This window comes from Haemaphysalis longicornis, unplaced genomic scaffold, assembly GCF_048455015.1.
Source record: "Haemaphysalis longicornis isolate Haplotype H1 unplaced genomic scaffold, Haemaphysalis longicornis Haplotype H1 scaffold_1, whole genome shotgun sequence".
Lineage (NCBI taxonomy): Eukaryota > Metazoa > Arthropoda > Arachnida > Ixodida > Ixodidae > Haemaphysalis > Haemaphysalis longicornis.
The window spans coordinates 150,079,706-150,087,222 of NW_027526203.1; positions in this window are offsets into that span (position 1 = coordinate 150,079,706).

Genomic DNA, 7,517 nt, shown 5'->3' on the forward strand with positions numbered 1-7,517 from the left:
CAAAATAAAAAACTCAATAAGGCTCTTTTTAACATATTATTGCACGAAGAAATGCACACGCTTGCTTTCACGCCACAACACTCGCATCACGGCCCACAAATTTTGCTTCTTTTCACTGGCGCAAAGTTCTGACGCCTCCGAACTCTGCGCGTTTTTACCAGTCGCCGATAGAAGTACAAAGAGGCTGCAAGTCAACCTACCGTCTCGCTATCCACCTAGCTATGTACGATGATTACTTGCTTTTACAATCCATACACGTTTCTCCACACTGATGAGTTCCACGCTATTCGTTGATTAGTGCACGCGTACGCTGAAGCCACTGACCAAAGAACGGAAGCGGACGGGAAGTTGCTTGCCGGCCCGACCCGACGGGTCCAGCGATAGCGGGCCAAGCGAGCCCAGCGGCGGCGGCTCGCCCGCCGCCGTTTGCATTGTTGGATGTAAACAAACGTTTCGTTTCCGGCTACGTCAGCCCACTCCGCGCCCATGATTGGCTATCCGGTTTTGAGGTGCCGTCGCGCGACGAGGGAATTCGGTCCGAGAGCGATCTGCTCCGCCGTCGCAAAGCGACGAAAAGCGACGGGCGGATCATCGCTCTGCGACGCGCGGAACGTCGCGCGACGAGGCGAATCGCCAGTGGGAACGTGCCTTAGTTTTCGGAAGCTTGGGCGGGGAGAGTGCCGTGCGGTCTCGCACCGGGAGGCTCGAGTGTCCCAGCTCGGTCGTGAGATCGGAAGCAGAATAGCGGCCGGATTATAAATTGGCGGGTGGACTCGACGCGAAGAAGCGAAATGTCAAAGCAGTGGCGGCGGCGGCGGCGATGGCGGCGGCTTTCTTCGAACTTGTAACACGCTCTAGCTTGTATTGAAATGGTTAATTCGGGGTTTGACTGGAAACAGCGTGTAGACTGGCAATAAAGTCTCCGGTTCGTCTGCCGCGGAAACGGGGAAACTGCAACATGCCACAGACCTGTGTCGGCATGTGCAGTTAAGAGCATGCATGTACGTAGCGCGTTACATGGAACGAGTTACTTCTACCTGGTTAATATTTTAGGTAACGCGTAACGAATTTAGTTACTTTTTTGAAAAGGGAACGGGTAACATATTTATTTTCTTTGAAGGCCAAGTAAAGAGCAACGGTATCTCGATACTTCTGAGGAGTAACGTGTACAACACCGCTTAAACGGCTCTAGTTTATTCTAGCTTGTGCATGCGTACATAGGCACATTGATCTGATGTTTGCTTTGAAAGTAGGAACTCCGTTTTCTTCAGTCTGGTGGTTTGGGGCCTTATTTCCATTGTGAATCATGCCGCGCTCATCACGGCCTCTTGTGGTAGCATTGAATCTACCCAGGTGACAGCGCACTACCCGAGATACCAACAGCCGGGATCATCACGAGCAGTGATGTTCCGTGCGGTAAAGTTTCCTTTTTTCGGGGAATTTTCGGCTGTACTTTTAGCCAGTATGGAAAAAGGGGATCTTTATTACATGGAGGGAATTTTAGGAGCGTGGAATGAAAAGGAAAAATAATGTGAGTGCACCAAAGGTCGCATCATTTATTACTTTTTTTTAAGGTCCGAAGTCGTGTTCCATCAAGCCAAAAGCATCCAGGACCGCTTCCAATCCGGTTAATGAAGCAACAAGAATAAAGAAAATAGTATTCAATGAGAAAGAGCTAGTAAAGCGTGAAGCCGCGCACTCTAAAGGGCTGCAGCCTGTTCGCATGTATTCCTGTGCAATATACAAAAAAGTATTTCTGGTGCCACTCAGCCCGCCTACTGTCAACAAGAGATGGCACCAGAAGTCTTGAGCTAAGCTAAAATTACCTCAATTACTGAACAATGTCTCATTGTTCTTCGTACGGGAAGTTTTAAATTAGAGCTTTTAAAATGCAAAATAAGCATGCTGTTTGTAACCAAACAAGAAATGTATATTCAAATGCTGCGGAGCAGTAGACGTAGTAAAATTTATTTTCCGCTAAAACTCTGATTCTCGGAACAGCGTCTGCGCCGGGAAGGCTATGTCAAGTACATAAGTGGTGCCGGCTAACCCCCAAAACCACGTAGAGGTCTATGAGCTGAAAAAAAAGAATTCAGGGAATTGTAGAGGGAATTCTTGAGAAACCTGCAGGGAAAAATTGCTAAAAATAGCGACTTTCCTGTACCTAGAAGTGTATGTATGTATAAATCTTTATTAAGAAAAGGGGTGGCCAGTAGCCTAAGAAGGGGGGGGGGGGGGTTTGGAAGGATGTGAAGGGCTCCTGTAGGCCCTAAATTCTTCGGGCTACGCCTGACTTTTTGGCGAACTCCCAAAGGGAAAGCAATCTCTCCTTGGCATGACTAGGATTCATGGGCGTAGTCCACTCTTCGTATGATGGCACCTGTTGGGCGTGTCGGGCTTGGAGTTCACGGAGGCCCCCACAGCCCCACAGGAGGTGTCGAATGTGCTTCTTGACTGTGGAGTCCTTGCAGTACGGGCAGGGGTACGGTGGGTCAATGAGAGCGGCGGAGCCGTTGCGTCTGTCTGGATTACTACGTGCCGCCACTTTCACGTAGGAGCGCCAATTGTGCAGCACGTCCTCGGTAAGGGTGGCCCCTGTTCGGGCCTTGTAGGTCAAAAATTGAGCCCCTCTGGGTAAGCCCTTTGGAAGAGAGAATTCTTCTAACGAGTACGGAACATCACTGATCACGAGTGAAGTACGGGCGCCCACATAAAAAAAGGCCGGAGGGCTTTGTGCCGGATGGGCACCCGCTGACCTCAGTGGAGGCGCTGTTACCGAATATTCACCAGCTCTTCTTTAAGTACAGCACTGCCATTCCTTCGAGCGCTTCGGTAGAACGACTCTTCAGCGTAGCCGGAGATGTATTTGCGAGGAAGCGGGGAAACATAACCGATGTAAAGTTCGAGAGGCTGCTACTGTTTAAGTGCAACGACTACAAGAAGAAAACAATGAACCATGGAACAAAAGAGCTGTGCGTTTGGTCGTCAAAGTAACGTGAATAGTACTGGTTATATTTAGGTTAACACAGGGGTTCTTTCCGAGAATCGGTAACGATTAACGTATTTAGTTACTTTTTTGAGCGAGTAACGAGTAACGTTATTTCGTTACCTTTTTTGGTAACCTGTACATGTCTGGTTAAGAATATGTATGGCTTCCCATGCCCTTTGAGGTCCCTGGCGATTTGGTATAACAACGCGTCAAGACTTGTTAGTTTTTTTTTGTTCTTCTCGCGGCTACCGGTGCTAATCTTTTCTTTGTATTGACGTTTGGTTTGCGCGGAAGCAGGAGGGAAGCCTGGAAAAAAGTACGGACCACGTGTCCAATTATGAGTGCCGCCTTTTGACTGCCGTTTGGACTATGAACCGCCAGTGATCTTCAGTATGTGCCCTCATCTGTCTCTTCGATTCCGCCTTCCCTGAATGCTCGGTTTTTGTTAAATAAAACCAAAGTGGTTTGTGTAAGAAAGGTAGGAGCAAAGAGCCCCGCTTGATGCTGGTTCGTGTCGAACACTTCTCGAGGAATAGTCCCGCGATGTTTGTTGCAACGGATTTGTAAATATTGTAATAAAGTGTAAATACTGTGGAGTAGACCTCCGTCAGCTTGTTTTAACTTATTTATAAATATTGCAATAAAGTATAAAACCGTGGCGTAGGCCGCCTTCAGCTACGTGCCTACGATCAACGGGCCATCTTCAACTTCATCATTTGTTTTAACTGAGGGCTTAATCACCGGAGGCGTTTCTAGCTGAACCATGAATCGCATTTCTTGGAGCGTGACCTCTCTTAGCTATAACACTCCCTCCAGAACAATGCTGCGTCCAATAAACTGTGATCATGTGTGGAAGGTAGCTTTGCGTAGCCATGCACGGTTGTGTCAGTTTAAAGCCTGTTATGAGGGAGGTCAGAATGCGGACCGGTGTCTTTAAAATGGACGTTTATTCTTGGCTACATTATAACGAACGAGGCCCCAGGCCTTTCGTCATCCGGACAAGCGTTCCGTGGTCAGCCGTTCTCTACCGCTGCCCAAAGACGAGTCTGTCGTTTTCTCGCCTCCAGAGGTCCCGAGTCGCCCGCACCTCTCCGGCCGCGCGGTTGCGAGAAGCCGGCCTTCGGTCGCCTCCGTTGAAGCCAAACCTTCCGTCCCCCCGAATTCGCCGGGCGCAAACGTGTTCCTATTTCACCTACCGGACATACAGCGGCAAGCGGGCGGTCTATATCACTTGTCTCTGTTCGGCCTTGGCTGCCCTCCTAATGTCTTTCAGAAGCGACAGGGTTGGGCAGGCGCGCCAGAATTCGTAATGGCCGCAGAGGTGCCCCAGGGTCCTGCACGCAACAAGCCCCTTTCTGTGCTTGTTTTGTTTTCCACGTTTTGCTTCGCTTTTGTTCTTGTTTCAAAACAAATTTCTATCCTTCTCTAAATGTGAGCGTCTTCGAAAAGGCTACTCACAGCAAAGTTTGCGTGGTTTTATTTTTTAAGCTCGATCGTGGCACTTTCGAAAAATAAATAGTAGATGCGGGTGTTTTCGCAGGCTTTTTAGGCGCTGTGTGTTGATTTTTCAGAATGATTGCTTTGGAGAGCCCGCGGCGGCCGCTTCTCTGATGAAGACAAAAAGCAAAAATGCCAGTGTGTACCAGATTTCGGCGCACGTTAAAGATCCCCAGGTGTTCAAAAATTAATCCGGAGCCCTCCACTATGGCGCGCCTCATCGCCTGAATTGCGTCGGCGCGTGAAACCCCATAATCATTCCAATCAATGTTATTGAAAGCATACTATTTTTCAGTAATCCGAACCTCCAACTTCTATAGGGGCTACTTGAGAGTTCATGCTCTTGTATTTTAAAACACAGCCGAATACGAAGTAAATTTTTTTTTTTCGAATCCCGACACGCACAAGTCAGCAGGACATCACGTTGAAGTTCACACATCGAAGCTATGCCCCGGCACTTCCAATTTTTAAAGGAATAGATATCGTGGACTTTGGACTTCACCACTTCAAGCGCTATCCAACCTCTATCACAAGATGCTAATCCTTCGCGTCGACAAAACATCTACACACGCCAGAAACGTTGGCCAGTTCATCGGACTTATCTCTTAAGTTCCGTTCGACCCGGACGACATACCCGTCTCCTTCGACGTCACCTCGTTTTCATAAGCGTTTCGATTTCCCTGGCCGTCTCAACCACCACAGGTGCCCTGGAGAACGAGGACAACCAGAACAGTAAGACCTGCCTCAGCGGCGGTGAAATTTTTGAAGTTTTGCACCAGAGCCCATATTTCTGCTACGAACAAAAATAGTTTAATCGACTTTGTGAAACTGCGATGGGGGGTGCTTTTTCTCTAACTACAGTGAACCTGGTAATACAGGACGTTGAAAGAATCGCGTGGAAAAATTTCTCGAAACAACCCAAGATGTTTCTGCGCTACGTTGAGGACTGTGTTAGTTTGCACCCCTTTGGCGGCGACGACAGCGATGTCCGCTTATCCGAGCTAGCGAAGGACAACACCGAAAGCAGAAAGAAAACTTAAGAGGAGCGCTGGCGAAAGTGTAAGGGGGAGGGCGGACGCACTGGGATGGCGTCATATCTCTCCCTGCTTCTCTCTCATACTTTCTCAATGCGTCACCGCCGAGGGGCGCCTTCCCCCCATCGCATTTTCACCAGAAGCTCCTCCTCCGCTCATGGCTCATCCGAACTACGTGTCATTTGCACGACAGTTTTAAACACGATTTGCAATAACATGGCCGGTGGCGGCGACGCGCTGCGAAAGCGCAGCAGAGTAGAGCGCGCCGTCAAGCGTTCCCAGATCACGCTATAACTTCCTGAGACGCAGCAGTTGTGCGCCGTGACCGAGAAGACAGCAGTTCGGGCGGTGCACGAATTTCGCATTAGGGAGTACATAAATCGTCGGCTGCTTTTAAAGCAAAGATTTCTACCTTTACCAGCCAATGGTTCTTTCGTGGAGTGGGGGACAAGAAACTCCCAACGCGGCTCGGGAGGTGGAGGGCGCTTTTCACTCACGGAGCAGCGTGTAGATGGCGTGGCGATATGGCGCTATTACCCAGTGTTCCCCGCGCTCACCCCGGCGGCCACGAGGGCGGGACCCTTCCATCAGCATTGTCGTCTGCTTTAGCGACGGTGTTGGGCCTGTTTTGGCGCAGCTTCGCGTCCATTGCTCGCTTACTTCGCGCGGCTTGATAAATTTCTTAGACAGCGCCTCTTGGTAACCCGGACCCGACGGAATTAAGTGGTCGTTTGGCAAATATACGTTAAGGATCGGTTTGTAGGGGGAAAACAAAATGTAGAGACCCCGTACAGACATCTGGCCGCTAGAGAAACGTCACCTTTTGCGCACTGCTTGTCATGAATGGGGCTCCAAATATCAATTTGGTTGTTTTAACCGATATTACAAAAGACGAATGGACAACTGGTTCTGATAAATAGCTATTATAATAGTTCCCTTACCTTTCTCTCAATTATCAAAGTTGGGATACTATTTAGTTTAAATCTGTATATTCCGACGCACGGCCGTGCTACAGCGGCGGCGTCCGCATCTCGAGCTCGATCGTGGCAGACGCTGCTGCGGTTGGGCGTGTTGCGACCGGGTGGGCCGAGCCGCAGCCGGGAAGAGGTCCAGAGCTGATAGGCCAACGTAAACTGTTTACTTCATAGCGAGAGGTGAGCCGAAGCCAAAGAACAATGCCCCGACGGGCGAGGTTACAATACAGGACTCGAGCAGAGCGACAACATCGATTCGCTGCTCTAACAGGAATGGTTTACAACGCTTGGGCAGCTCTATTTATACCCAAAAGCGGTAACGGTCAAAACGCCAACAAGCTGGAACACGCACTACACTCTTTCCAGAGTTCGTAAGCTGTTCATAGCCTCGGGCACGTTGAGTCCGAGAGAGGGGAGAGAGGAGGACTCCGTTGCGATCTACGGGGCCTCTGTGTCCTTGAAGAGCGTGCAGACGAGCCACGCCGCCAGCCGCCGAAGTTCTGCCGAGAGCAAAGCGTCTGACGCGGCTTTGTCGCAACTTGCCACCGACATGATTGCGCCTGTTTGCGAAGGCGCACGAGTGGCTTCGCCGCACAGCCGAGGAGTGATGCGGGGAAGTACTGCGGCGCTGGCCCATTCGTAACAGGCGGCGCCCGCGCGAATCCCCGGTAACGGCTGGCAGAACCTCTCGTTTCACCCTTTTTAGAGCCACGAGTGTGTGAATTCAAGTGACGTCGCATGCGTATAATTGCTGTGGGTGTAGTTAACAGCTTTGCTTTCTAACCACCTTCACAGTGTGGATTGGAGCCAATTTTTTTGTATCCTTCAAGAAACAACAGCTGATAACATCCTGTCAAACCTAAATGGGACCGAGCCAGCAAATCCATTCATCATAGAAACACAGACGGACAACATCTTACCATTCCTGGACGTTTTGATAAAAATACAAACAGATTGAATCATCTTCGAAGTGTCAGGAAGTCTATAAATAGCATACGCAAACTACAGTTCGCTTCTTACCAC